The sequence below is a fragment of the Zalophus californianus genome, chromosome 3 (genome assembly GCF_009762305.2).
Source record: "Zalophus californianus isolate mZalCal1 chromosome 3, mZalCal1.pri.v2, whole genome shotgun sequence".
NCBI lineage: Eukaryota > Metazoa > Chordata > Mammalia > Carnivora > Otariidae > Zalophus > Zalophus californianus.
In genome coordinates this window covers 137193431-137208079 of record NC_045597.1, presented here as the reverse complement: position 1 = coordinate 137208079, position 14649 = coordinate 137193431, and the positions used below count along the sequence as shown (strand labels likewise).

The 14649-nt window shown below is 41.8% G+C and overlaps 1 long non-coding RNA gene across 1 annotated transcript; it reads left to right on the top strand.

Moving 5' to 3' along the window:
• The first annotated feature begins 9528 nt into the window (after positions 1-9528).
• On the top strand, positions 9529-11540 carry LOC113919218. The gene is made up of 3 exons (XR_003518897.1): positions 9529-9650; positions 10117-10183; positions 11239-11540. It is a non-coding gene; the product is annotated as an uncharacterized LOC113919218 (long non-coding RNA).
• Positions 11541-14649: the final 3109 nt, after the last annotated feature.

The window sequence follows — 14649 nt, the reverse complement described above, 5'->3', positions numbered from 1 at the left end:
GCTCACTGGGGAGTCTGCTTGAGGATTCTCTCTCCCTCGCCCTCTGCCCCTCCCCCTTCACACTCTCTAAAATAAACAAATCTTTAAAATATATACATAAAATTAAAAAAAAAATAAAATCTTGTCAGCAGAATGTGAATGAAGGCTGATTGCTGATCTAGGCCTTCCCATGCTGGATGTCTGTTTCCTTCAGGGGCTATTTTCCTTCCCAATGGGTTCCGGAGAACCCATCATTAAGAATGCGTACGAGGACAGTAAAGCAACAGTATGGTAGGAACCTGCACCTCTGAAGGACTCTGAGGAGCAGAGCACCCAGTTACCTGGCTGCTAACCTTGGGGCTGGTAAATGAAAGAGAAATAAACTTCAGGGCGCCTGGGTGGCTCAGTCGTTAAGCGTCTGCCTTCAGCTCAGGTCATGATCCCAGGGTCCTGGGATCGAGCCCCGCATCGGGCTCCCTGCTCCGCGGGAAACCTGCTTCTCCCTCTCCCACTCCCCCTGCTTGTGTTCCCTCTCTCGCTATGTGTCTCTCTGTCAAATAAATAAATAAATAAATAAATAAATAAATAATCTTTAAAAAATGTGTGTAAGAAAAATTTGCTTAAAAAAAAAACTTCAGTGTTCTTTAAGCTACTGTATTCAAACTACCATTTTTCTCTTGTATCAGCTTAGCTTTTTACCCCAGCAAATACAGACATTTTCTATACTTGTCTCCATCGCACCTTATTTGGAATTTATACCTTCTGTTCTGTGTTAGGAGCACAGCTTTACGGGGTGGAAGGAGCTTCTAATCAGATCTAGGTTCACATACTACATCCAGCACTTGGATGTCACACTGTGCAAGTTGATCCTTCTTCATATGTATAATGAAGATCATACTAACATATAGACTAAATGGCCTCGTATAAAAGGACTAAAGAGAGTTCCAGATGTATAAGAGGCACGTGATAAATGTAAATTTCTCTGTAGTTCCCTTTAACATCACCTAACAGGTCCAATCCTTACGTATTATGGACAACTATGAGGCATGTCTTCCTGTGGTTATTTAAATGCCTGTTCTGTGGAAGAAATATTAATATTTTAATGTTGCTAAAGAATGTTCTGAAAGAGAAAATTGTTGGATTGAGTGATAAATGTTGACATTTTGCTAATAACATGCCAGGACTTCGTATAAATCATTGAATTTTTAGACTGAAAATATCATTTGAGAATATCTTGCTTAACTCACCTATTCTGTAAATCAGAAGTTACTGAGGAGAAGAAAGGTTAAGTAATGCTAACAGAATGACAAGTCATAAAAGAATAAACTGTTGCAAAGATTAGATTGTAAATTAGTTATTTAGAAACTGGAACTAATTTTCTCATGGACAATTGTTATTACATTTACAGAGTAGCCACAGAATTCTAGTCAACCCAGTACAACTGAAATAGCGTAGGGGATTTGGGACAGCCAAGAAAGAAGAGACAGAAAAAAGAAAAGGTAAGGAAGTCCAAACATATCATCTCAGCAACTGAGGCCATTGGTGATCTGACCATAACCTACTTCTCTCACTATTTTATGTATCTCCATTATTATTCTTATAACTCCAGTTTTCTTGCTCACTACTCCTTATAAAGATGCAAAGAAATTAAATTGCTTAACCAAAATTGCACAGCTCAGTACTTCCGCCTGTTTATTTTATTTTATTTTTTTAAGATTTTATTTATTTATTTGACAGAGACACAGCGAGAGAGGGAACACAAGCAGGTTGAGTGGGAGAGGGAGAAACAGGCTTCCTGCTGAGCAGGGAGGCCGATGCGGGGCTCGATCCCAGGACCCTGAGATCACGACCTGAGCCGAAGGCAGATGCTTAATGACTGAGCCACCCAGGTGCCCCAACTTACCCCTGTTTAAAAAAAAAAAAAAAAAGATTGTTCATAATTGTGTGACCAGTATAGTATAGGATTATTTGCATTGAATGACCCGTATTGGCCTTAGTGAGTAGAAACCATTTTGGGAGAGAAGAATGAAAATCCTATCAGTCCGGATCATATAAACTTGAAAGTTTCGGCAATCCATGATTTTCTCATTAATTCAGCCTAGGGTATCCTTGAGCAGTTTCTAAAAATAAACAAGCGATCAGAGATGAGTAGAGATGAGAAAATACCCGACAGACCTTTGTGATTCCCCTCTTTCTTCACCCTGCTCTCTCTTCCCAGGTTATTATCAGCATAAGAATCATAAAGAAGTACTCATCCTAAAGAAATGAGGAATGTGGAAATTTGAAAGCAAACAGCTTAAAAAGTACCCTACCCAATGCAAATGTGCTGTCCTTCAACCTGCTAAGGGGTCAGGAGTGCTCTCTATTTTTATCTTGGGAGCAGCTACTCAGATGTACACACGTGTCAGATCTCATCAAGCTGCACAGTCCAGAGCCGTGTACTTTACCGTATATAACTTATACCTCAGTTCCGGAGGGAAAAATGTATCCTTCAATTAGAAATGGTTGGTTGGTACAGCCCTCAAGCACAAAGCATTACTAGCAGTATTGAATTGTCCACAAAGTGCTTCTGTACTTTTAAGTTTTAAAGATGTTGGTTAGAGATATCAATATATAAATTGCATAAGAAAAATTTGTTAATGCTTAAGATGGCCCCATTTCACAATTGAACAGGATGTATTATTTCAGAAGCTATGATAAAAGACTGGCTCCCATACATAAGAAGGTAAATTATTTTCTATGATCCAAAGAATTGAAATCCATATCAGCTGTAATAAGATTCGATTGTAATAGCAAAAACAATTGGAAACAATTTAAATATCCATCAATATAGGAAAATGGTGAAACAAATTGTAATACATCCATACCAAAGAATACCTTCGGCCATTAAAAAGAAGAAAGTACATCTATATGAACTGGCATAGAAAAATTTCTTATTCATATTGCTTTGTGGGAAAGTAAGTTGTGGAACAGTATGCATAGTAAGGTGGCGGAAGTAACATCAATTAACTGGTGTGTATCCTTCCAAATAGTTATTGTATTTACATATATGTACACATCTACATAAGTTTTTACACAGATGGGATTATAATTATGGAATTTTCATTTAAATAACTGAATTAAAGATTTGAAGGCAACGTAAAAATGCATCTAGAATTACATCATATCCGAAAACTTCCATATATTCAATTAAGCCAAGACTCAAAGAGTAAAAAGGAACCAGCTATCAAAATGAGTAGGGTATGAGCATCCCAGGCAGAAGGAACAGCAAATGCAGAGGCTATGAGGCAGGAAAGAGCCTGATGTTTTGGAGGCACAGAGAGGAAGCTGGGATGGCTAAAGTGGAATGAGTAAAAGGTTCTCAGTTATGCAGGGCCTTGTATGTATGATGTAGTGCTAGGATTTTATTCTAACTTAAATGGATAGCCATTAGAGGTTTTCAACGAAAAAGGCGTACAATCTGATGTTTGTTTTTATTTTTATTTTTTTAAGCTGATTTTTAAAAATAATCTTTATACTCAATGTGAGGCTCGAATTCACAACCCCAAGATCAAGAGTTGCATACTCTTCTGACTTAACCAGCCAGGCACCCATGATGTATGCTTTGAAAGATCACGTGGCATCTTGACCCATCTACCACCTTACCTAACCCTCCCAGTCAGGAGAGCCACCTGTGAGGGAGAAGCAAATGTGCGGGCTGACATGCCTAGGAGAGATGGAGCAGAGATCCTGGGTGCAGGAAAGGGGATATCAGGCCAGAGAACTGCACCAGGCATGCGTTATGTACTTTACAGGGCAGCACTGCCCAGCAGAAATATAACGTGAGCCGCGGATTTATTTGAAATTTTTCTAGCAGCCACATTAAAAAAAAGGAACAAGTCATCTAAATGTACTTTATTTAACCCAATATTCCAAATATGTGTCACTTTAACACGTAATCAACCTAAAAATTATTAATAAGACTATTTAAATTTTTTTTTCTCTCATACTAAGTCTTCAATATCTGGAGTGTATTTTATACTTATAACACACTTCAGTTCAAACTAGCCACATTTCCAGTGCTCAATAGCCACATGTGGTTTAGTGGCTACTGGCATGCACAGTACAGTTCTAGGGCTTTACCTTTTCTTTTCTTTTTTTTTTTTTTAGATTTTATTTGTTTATTTGAGAGAGCAAGAGAGAGAGCACAAGCAAGAGGAGCAGCAGAGGGAGAGGGAGAGCAGTCTCTCTGCTGAGCAGGGAGCCCGATGCCAGGACCCCCGGATCATGACCTGAGTGGAAGGCAGATGCTTAATTGACTGAGCCACCCAGGCACACTGCTTTTACCTTTTCTCCTAAGGAATTAGCCTGAACTCATATCCCCATCTGATTTCAACAGATCTCATTAAAAAACTTATTTTGGGGGTGCCTGGTGGCTCAGTCGGTTAAGCCTCTGCCTTTGGCTCAGGTCCTGATCCCAGGGTCCTGGGATCAAGCCCCACAGGCTCCCTGCTCAGTGGGGGGGTCTGCTTCTCCCTCTCTCCCCCCTCCCCCCGCTCCTTCTGTCTCTCTCTCTCCCCCCCACTCTCTCTCAAATAATTAAAGTCTTTTTTTTTTTTTAATAAATAAAATCCTTAAAACAATTTAAAAAAAAACCCATTTTGCTCAGGCTGGTTGTGTTTTCATTTAAGCCTAATTATAAAATGTGTATAAATAAGTCCTAATTTCTTTTCCTTTTTTTTGAAGAAAAAAAGTGGGGGTGCTCACTAACTGGAGGAGGACATGGGGGAGACCTATTATGGTAGAACCAATGAGATTGGCTCCTCACCTGGACTCAGTAGAAATGGAGAGAAGCAACTTGATTTGATCTGCTTGCTGGAGGAAGAATTAAGACATAATGATGGACTGGATGGGAGAGGGAGGGGAGGAATGAAGAGTGACCCCTAGGTTTTTAGCCTGAGCAAATGGATGGTGCCATTTACTGAAATGGAAAAACTCGAGGGAGGAGCAGGTATGGGAAGTGTGTGGAGGTGGGAATTAAGAATCTATTTTGAATGGAGGTGACATAACTGACTTCAAGACTTACTATAAAGCTGTAGTAAAGAAGCCTGCGTGGTACTGGTGAAAGAATAGACAAATAGATCATGGAACAGAATAGAAAGCCCAGAAATAGACGCACATACATATACTCAGCTGATCTTTGACAAAGGAACAAAGACAGTACAATGGAACAAAGGTAGTCTCTTTAACAAATGTGCTAGAACAAGTGGACATCCACATACAAAAAAAAAAAAAAAATCTACAAACAGGCCTTACACCTTTCACAAAAAAATAACTGAAAGGGAATCACAAACCTCAATGTAAAATACAAAACTAAACCTCCTAGAAAATAACATAGGAAAAAATCTAGATGACCTTGGGTATGGAGATAACATTTTTGATACCAAAGACACAATCCATAAAAGAAAGGATTGATGAGCTGCACTGCATTAAAATTAAAAACGTCTGCTCCGCAAAAGAGACTATAAAGAGAATGAAAAGACAAGCCACAGAGCAGGAGAAAATATTTGCAGAAGACCTATCTGATGAAGAATTTAACCAAAATATACAAAGAAGTCTTAGAACTCAACAAGAAAACAAAAAAGCCAATTTAAAAATGTTTAAATGTAGGTTCAAAATGCTCTTTATTTTTTTTAATTTTTTAAATTTATTTTTTATTTTTTAAGCAGGCTCCGTGCCCAGTGTGGAACCCAGTGTGGAACCCAGTGTGGAGCCCAATGTGGGGCCCAAACTCACAACCCTGAGATCAAGAGTCAGACGCTCAACCATCTAAGCCACACAGGTACCCTCAAGATGCTCTTTAAACACAAATGTGTAGATATCAAGTTGGCTACTAGCTATGTGTATCCGAAGTTCAGAAGAAAGTTTAGGCAATAGACATATAAATTTAAAATCATCACTCTATGGGTGATATTTAAAACCTGAGAACTGAAGTAGATCACCTAGACTAGAGACAGTATGGGACGAGGAGGAAAGTACCCACGAATGAGCCTGGAACAGAGGTCAAGGAAAGGAGTGGAGGTCAGCAAAACAGACCCAAAGAAACAGCTAAGGAGGTGGGAACAAACCAAGGAGAGTATGGCAGAGCAGCCAGAGGAAGGCAGGGTTTCAAAAAGAAAGCAAATGCTGCTGAGCAGTTGAGAAAAAGAAGATAAAGACGTGCTGGTTGATGAGTTCTGTTTCACGTGAAAGCAAGTTTGGATTATTCTCTTGAGAAGTTTTGCCATAAAGGGGACAAAAGAAGTGGAGGGAGATGTTCAAGCAAAAGGGCGATTGGTTGGTTGGCTGGTTTGGCTGGCTGGCCGGCTGGTTGGCTGGCTGGTTGGCTGGTTTGGCTGGCCGGCTGGTTTGGCTGGCCGGCTGGCTGGTTGGCCGGCCGGTTGGCTGGTTTGGCTGGCCGGCTGGCTGGCTGGCTGGCCGGCTGGCTGGCTGGTTGGTTGGTGGGTTGTAGTTTTTTTAGCAATGGAGAGGAGGAGAGTTTGAGGCTAATGAAGGAGGAAGGGAAGGAAGGGACAGAAGGAGCGCAGCCCTTGAGAGGTGGCATGGTGAGGGGGTGCAATGTGGCACATGGTGGAGTGGCTGGCCTTTGGTAGATGAAGGAATGCTTCTTCCACTGGAAGAGAAGACAGGGAAGACATGGGGAGATGTGTAGCTTGTTTCGTGGTGAAAAGCCACAGCAGAGGGGCTGTGGAGAGGGTAGCTTTGAAGGGAAAGTAGAAGCTTTTACACAGCCCTCTTCAACTTGCCCTTTTGCTTTTGTTTTTCTTTCTTTTTTTTTTAAACCAAGTTTCCATGGGCTAGCACAGAATCCTGGAAGCTCCATTTATGCACCCTTTAGTTATTGGGTTGTGGGGAGGTAGGGGAGCGCGTGGACCCAGGCATTAGTTACTTCAGAAGCATCCCAGTATGTTATCAGTGTGGACGGTGCACAGCCTGCCCGCCGAGGGTCAGCCCTGGGAGAGTAGGCGCCTTCCGGCCCTGTGTGCTCCTGCTCTCTACTTTGTTCCAAGGTATAGGAAACATCAGCGCTTCAGGTCATCTCTCATGAGGCTTGGCATTTTGTCTCTCTGTTTCCCTGGTTAAGGTTCCTTGGTTCTTGTTCTCGTCAGGCTAGCCAAACTTTCTGTTTAGGACAAACACCCTTCTTGAGAAAAGTCCCAGTCTCTGTGGAGAATAGCTGGCGTGGTTGCAGCTATCTATGATATAAAGGGAGAGGGGCTGGCGGGGACAGTTCACAGCCTTTCATTTCAGGTCTTTGAAATCCCGTGAAAATGCAGATGAGAAAGCACATCTTGAACTTTTGAGGCTCTTGCCTGAGTGGATTAACGAACCCTGTTTACTAATATCTCTCTGCCCCCTTTGGAGGACCACGGCCTTTAGAATTCCATGCTCTCTTTGCTTTGAACAAAGCCTTCAGCTTGCTGCTCTTCTGATCACAGCATGAGAGCAAGCTTCTTTGCTTTGGTCAAATTTTGTGTGTAAGCCATTTCAGCCCTTTGGCTTATTGTATTTGTGTCATTTGGGGTGAATTCCAGGCACCTTGGGATATCATTTCTTTTTTACTTGCAAATAGATTTCATGAAGAACCATATTAGATTTGGCCAAGTTTTATTTCTAAGTAAGGAGGCCGTCCCATAGCTTAACTGATACAAAGCCAGACATATGATATCTGGTTTTACTGAGGTCCTTATCCAATTTAAACAACATAACAAATGTAAGATATATTTCCTTTTTTATGCATCCTTTGAACAGCAATGACCAGCTCAGGCATGGGGACCATTGCCCCACCTTTCACCTGCTAATGCCTCTAAATATCACAAACACTGCTGACTGTTGGCCCCTACTCCTCTCACATACCCAGCTCACCCCTTTGTGCTTGCTAACAAAATCTCTATTTTGTTCCACAGAGAATGTGTCCAACTCCAGGAAATGAATCAAATTAGTCTAAATTCATCATGTACTCTTTCTTTTGTTGTGCCAGTGATGAGCAGGGGACCCAGCGCTGGCCTCTGATATGTAAAGAGGTGTGAGGAGGAGGCTTGACAGAGCTGGGGGAGGGGTGGGTTTTTCCTCCCCTGAAAGAGGGAGACCAGAAGAGATTGCCACTCTCTTTTCCCTCCTGCTATGAGGACTTGTGAATTCCAGGGCCCTTGGGATAGCCTTCCTTTGAGATTTGAAAATAGATTTAGTAAAGGACTGTATTTGGAGTTGTGGAAAGGAAGGCCCAAAAGATGGGCAAAGAAACACCCTGAACTGGTGCTGATCCAGTCCTGCCTCAGCCTGCCCCCAGACTTCTTGTTTTGTGCAAGAGTCCAGTGCCCTCACTGTTTAAGCCACTTTGGGTTGAGTGTTCTGTCACTTGCAGCTAAAAGCCCCCAGATACACTTGACTTCATAGAACTTGCCTTGTGCTCAAGAGCATTTATAACAAACACTCTTTACCCTGACTCACCAACAACAATTCCCCAACTTACACTTGGCTGTTAAGGCATGGTTCCTTTATAGCCTGTTAAGTTTAGCTAAAGATCCAAGAGTATTATAAAAGCAAAGTATTTTAATTTTTCTGGTTTTCAAGCACTTTGGCTAAGTGGAATAGTATAAATAAAGTGATTTTTCATTAACTGATCTCGAGAAAAAATGTCAGTATTCCCAAAGAGCCATTTTAGAGTTGTCTTCTTTAAAATGTTTTTAAACCTTTCTGGTTCAGAATTGGAGTTCTTAATTGGGTCAGCCCTTTGGAATTATTGGAAACCAACTATAAACACCCTCTACTATTGCCTGAGGCGGTCATAATGGTTTTTTTTTAATTGCTATAAAAACTCACCTGCATTATTAAAAGTCCAAATATTCCTCATTCTTTATGACTTGGCATTTCATAATCTTATTTGTCCATAAGATTTGTCCACTTTATCCATTTTTATTGCTAGAGGCTTAAATTTTTCTTTTTTTTCATATGATTATAGTTTTTCTCCTTTCCAACCCACTCCTATCTTTACATCTTATGTCCCTGAAAATGCACGAATATGGCCAAACCTCATTTTGGGGGCTGCTGGGTCAAACACTGTCCTTTTTAGAATTAACTACCAACTGTACCATCTTCAGTTTACCAGAATTTCTATTTTTCATATCTTTGCCTGAGAGTACACTTACGGTGTTTGGGTTAAAGCCAGCAACAAGAAATCCCTGACATTTTGTAATAAGCAAAAACACTTATAAACTAACATTTGCTCAGAGCCTAAAATAAGTCAGGGAACTAGCCTAAATGGAGAAAGTACAACTTTCTCTTCCTTCTGAGCTCCAGTTTGTAAGCTGACCGAGGCACGTTTAGTTATTGGCAGAAAGTACAAGTATATCAGCTAACTAAATGAACTGGGGTTGGGGGCATAGAAAGAGTGACAAAGGAACGCTGACCAAGTTAGGGCACAAGTATTTCAGTGAACTCAGTGCAGAATTTGAAAACTGATACGCATTTCCACAAGTGCTTTATTGAACTTCTTTTCAAATTCCACCTACAGCTCTGATTGCGTCAAGCAAGATGAACGGTTTATGGACCATCACTCGAAGAAAAACTAGTAGCGTACCCTTGTTCACTAAAATCAACAAGCATGTAGGAGCCCAGGCCTGCACCGGCAAGTAAGGACTATTACCCTCTTAAGACCTAGCCTGGGGAGGAGGGGTTTCAGAGTTGTCTTGATTGTACCCATGGGATTTTAATTTGGGGAGATGATACAATGAGGCTAATGCCATTGAAGGAAGACCGTTACTACTTACTTCCCAAGGGAAGGCAGCACATCATGCCACACAGGGCCCCATCGGGCAGCACCAGGTTTGATCCGGAGACAGAGGCAACGAGGGGGAAGCGTGGGCCAGAACCTTTATTGTTTCCCATGGGAAAGGTAAGGCAAGGCAGAGAAAACAGCTCAGGTCAGCTAGCTTGAGTCAGCAGGCTCTGGGCTCTAGAGGAGGTCTCTAGCTGTATGCTACCTGGCCCTGGGTGATTGGGGAGGAGGAATATTGGGTTGGTATGTGAGTTAAATAAAAGATGTGGCTGGGAGTGTGGACTCATGATTGATTCGAGGATTTGTAATATGATTATCAGGTGACACAAAAGCTGGCTCACAGAGGAGAAGTAAACAGCTTTGGCCAGGAGTCTGACCCGGTGACCAGTGAGTACCAAGTAGACAAATACAGAATCTAAGAAAACACGGGACAAAAATTCACATTATCAGGGAGTCTCAGTGCAAACCAGTCCTCTTACATAAAAACACAACTTAGAAACTATACTATGTACCAACAAGCACATGGAAAACCAACCACACAGCTATTCCAGGTTCTAATTACAAAACTGTATAGTAAAGAATTTGGTCTTGCCCCCAAAAGAGGTCGGGCCTTCGCTCTCAGCCTCTGGAATTAATCAATGTCATACCTGATAGGACTGTCTTTGTTTAGGGCACAAGATGGCCACACTGGATCTTTGAGTAGGCGCTGACCCCTCCAGAAAGATGTTATAATTTAGGGTGTGGCTTTGAATCATGTAGTGTCAGTCAACCTTTAGACTTCAACCATGCGGGCAATCAATCAATTGTGCCTACATAATGAAACCCCGTTAAACCAGTTCTGGACACTGATGCTCCTATGAGCTTCCCCAGCTGGGAGAACTCCGTGTGCACTGTCACACACAGATGCCAGGAGGGTAATGCATCCTTAAACCACAGGAGAGAACCATCGAAGCCTCACGTCTAGAACGCTCCCAGACTCTACCCTATGTGTCTCTTCCTTTGGCTGATTTTAATCTGCCTCCCTTCCCTGTAATAAACCACAGCCATGAATAGAAAAGCTTCAATGAGTTCTGTGCGCCCTTCTAGTGAATGATGGAAACTGACCATTCCATAGGCAGTTGGTGTCAGAAGCGAAGGCAGTCTTGAAAATTCTGACCTCAACCTTTGCAGTTGGTCTAATTAGGTGAACCCTCTACACATGCATAATAGGCAAGTAAGTAAATAAATAAATAAATGTGAAAAGTAAAGAAGGTATTAAATAAAAAATGGAAAGTTCTCCTGAGGGTCCCACAGTTAACTCTTTCTTTCTAATGTATCTTTCTAGACATTTTCTGCACAAATGTTAACGTATATACACACTTTATTGTTTCTTTATCATAAATGATACTGTGCTCTATAGCCTGTTCTAAAATTTCCTTTTATCCCTCCTATTGCATAAATAGCCCTTGTGTCAGCCCACGCCCTGGTAACTTGGATGGCTAGATGCTGTTTGTGTGGCTGTACCATTCTAAGAAGAGAATCAAGTCTCGGTGTTCTTTTGAGATCGCATGACTTCACACAGGAGAGCTCTTGGAACAGTGCTGATCACAAAATAAGCAAGGACTCACACATTTGTTATCATCGATTTGTTTGTGATTTAGTCGCTCTCTCTTATGTACGTTGCTCTTTCTGTTTTTTTCGTTTTTATTTCCAACAAGGCTGCAATGGATAACCTCGAGCTTGTATTTCTACCCAGGAATGGAGTTACTGCGTCAAAGGGTATGTGCATTTAACATTTTGCTAGATGTTGTCAAACTGCGCTCTAAAATTGTTGTGCCAATTTACATTCCCACCCCTAGCCTGTGATATGCCTGATTCCCCTTCCTCCCAATTACTGAGCATTATCAAACCTTTTAGTCTTTGCCAGTCTGATAGGGTTTTAGAAATTGCATCTCCTTGTAGCTTGCATTTCTTTAATTATTGTGAGGCTGAGTATCTTTTTAATATATTTATTCATTTACTTTATATTTATAGTACTTTTTCTTCCAGCTGCTTAATTCATGTGCTTTAATTTTCTATTTGATTTAAGCAAACTTCCTATGTCATTTGAAACTGGTATCTTGAATGAGAATTAGGCAAAAGGAAAAAGATAGCAGGATGCTTTTCCAGCCCCCATCACATTTCACTATGGCTTTAAACTTCCTTTAAAAAAACAAAAACAAAAACAAAAGGCAAAGCAAAATGAAAAACAATGGACTGGGAAGAGGTACTAATTTTCTCTGGTTGATTGAAGGGCTTTTGTTTGTTTGTTTATTCCTTTCAACTAAATAGAAATCATTCCCTTTATTTCAGCTTATACCCATTTTTCCTGGTTGGAAACCAACCCACCAAGAACTGAATCTTTTTATTCTGTAATTTAAACCCACCTAATAAATAAATATTCTGGTATGTCTCACCCAGTGTACGCGGTGGTAGACAGCAAACTGGTTACAACTTTGTGTCTTGATAAATTTTTTGTACTTTTTCTAAGACTGACTGACTTTACTACAAACAGGTTGACCTGTAATGTCCTAAAGCAACATTGATTTTCAAGTGAATTTCACAGTTCGCAAAAAACGTTTATATAAACTCCTCAGAAATTTGATTCCTCAGAGATTTAATTTCTCCAAAAAAGAAAGACACCCCCCCAAATGTGGTCCTGCCTTTTCTTCCAAAATTGACCTCCTGAAAGCTTCCCTAACAGGGCCTCTTGTTTTTCCGGTGCACAACCTCTTCCCCTTCTCTCCCTGTTCTCCAAACGTTCCGCAGTCAGTATCTGATGATACATACATATACTGGCTTATTCCACGTATTTGTGTATGTCCACATCCATCTTTTCTCCCCTGTTCAGAGTTGTAGAGCTCCTCCCGATTAGGTGCTCTACTACTTAGAAATATCTGCACAATGAAGTACATCCACACCCAGCAGCTTAAAGCAACAATAAGCGCTCATTATCTCGCACAGCTTCTGCAGGCCGGAGACCCAGGAGCAGCTCAGCTGGGCTGCAGTCATCCAAATAAAGGCTTACTGGGGCTGAAGGATCTGCTTCCAACATGGAGCACTCTCAGGGCTGGCAAACTGATGCTATATAGTGTCTGAGCATGTGGCCTCCTTCATAGAGCTACTCAAGAGTCTTCATGACATGGTATCTGGCTTCCCCAGAGTGAGTAATCCAAGGGAGGGCAAGGCAAAACCCACAATGTCTTTGATGCTAGCCTCAGAAGACGTCACACACTCATTTCCCAAATTTCCCATTTGTTACCCTAGGGTGGAAAAACTTTCCCTTCTTCCCTTCTAGGTTTTTTGGCTGGTCTAATAATTAATGTTAAGACAGATTAACAGGAGAAAAACAAATTTCAAACAAAGGGGAGCCCCATAAAAATATGAGACCCAAAGGGCAGCCAGGTGCTTGAAGCTTATATAACATCCAGAGCCAAGGAAAGGGGAGAGGGTCTGGGGGTACAAAGGGGAGGAAAGCCATTCACAGGAAGGCAGAAGAGAAGTTTGGAAAACAAAGGTGTCCTGTTATGCAGATACCTTTCTTAGGTAAAAAGTCTCTCTGGTAATAGCTCTCTTCCTGGTATAGACCCCTTTCCAGTGTAAATTTAGGCAGTTGAAGGGAAGGTAAAGAACTTTTCCTGAATCTGCCAAGTTTTGATTGCCTTTAGGTCAAAATAATCCTTATGCCAAAGAGACATATTTTAGGGTGGCAAAATCTGCTCCCCTTCGTTACATAGATCAACCCTCTACAGGGGCATGAATACCAGGAGGGAGGAATCATTTGTGGCCATCCTGGAGGCTGGCTACCACTGGGATCCAGTCTTTTATTCACTCATTATGTTATGCCTCATAAATCACAGATCTTGGCATAAGTACACTTAAAAGAACTCAACTCGGGGCGCCTGGGTGGCTCAGTCTGTTAAGCGTCTGCCTTTGGCTCTGGTCATGATCCCCGGGGTCCTGGGATGAGTTCTGCATCAGGCTCCCGGCTCAGTGGGGGAGAGCTGGAGGAAGGAGAGCAGGGCAAGGGAGGAGGGAAGGGAAGGAGGAGGGGGAATCAAGGGAAGGGGGAATCTGGAAGAGAAGGGGAGAGGAGGGAGGGAGCCCGTGACTGTGTGTGGTTCAGTAGCGTTCGGGGAGTTCAGTCCTCTCTCTCTCTCTCTCTGTCTCTGTCTCTCTCTCTGTCCCTCTCTCGCTCTCTTTTGTGTGCAAGTGCGCACGCATGCGCAAAAATAAATAAATAAAATCTTTAAAAAGAAATTTAAAAAACAGCAACAACTCAACCAGTAGAAATACCCTAGTGAACAGGAAACCGGTCCCTTTAATTAAAACCGATGATACATGTGTAAAAGGACAAGTCTTAGCTCAGATAACCTGGGGAAACATCTTCAAGGCAGAGATGTGCCTGTGGGAAGTTTGCTGTGGAAAGCCCTCTGGACCCTGGTGTGTGGAGAGTGAAGGCAGGAGGACGGGGGCCAGGGAGTTGTAGAACTGGGGCAAGGGCCTCAAGGGCCTCATCTGTGACCCAGGGCAGCGCTGCCCAAGGGATGGGGTATTTAGAGTATTTATACCACGGAAATTGGCAAACGCTATAAGGCAGGGTTTTTAATCCCTGAGTTGATCCCTGAGTTGCTCATTTACCAGCACACAAGTGGTCTGTTGAATCCCTCTCTCTGAGATCCAGAATGTTTTATTTTAGCATATTAAAATTTCTAGGAAGTCCTACAATAGGGAATGTGTTTAATTTTGTGGATAAGCATTCCCCAAAGATAGGACATGGATAGACATCTTCGTCCACAGACTCAAGCATATCAGAAGCTATGTAATTTCAGATT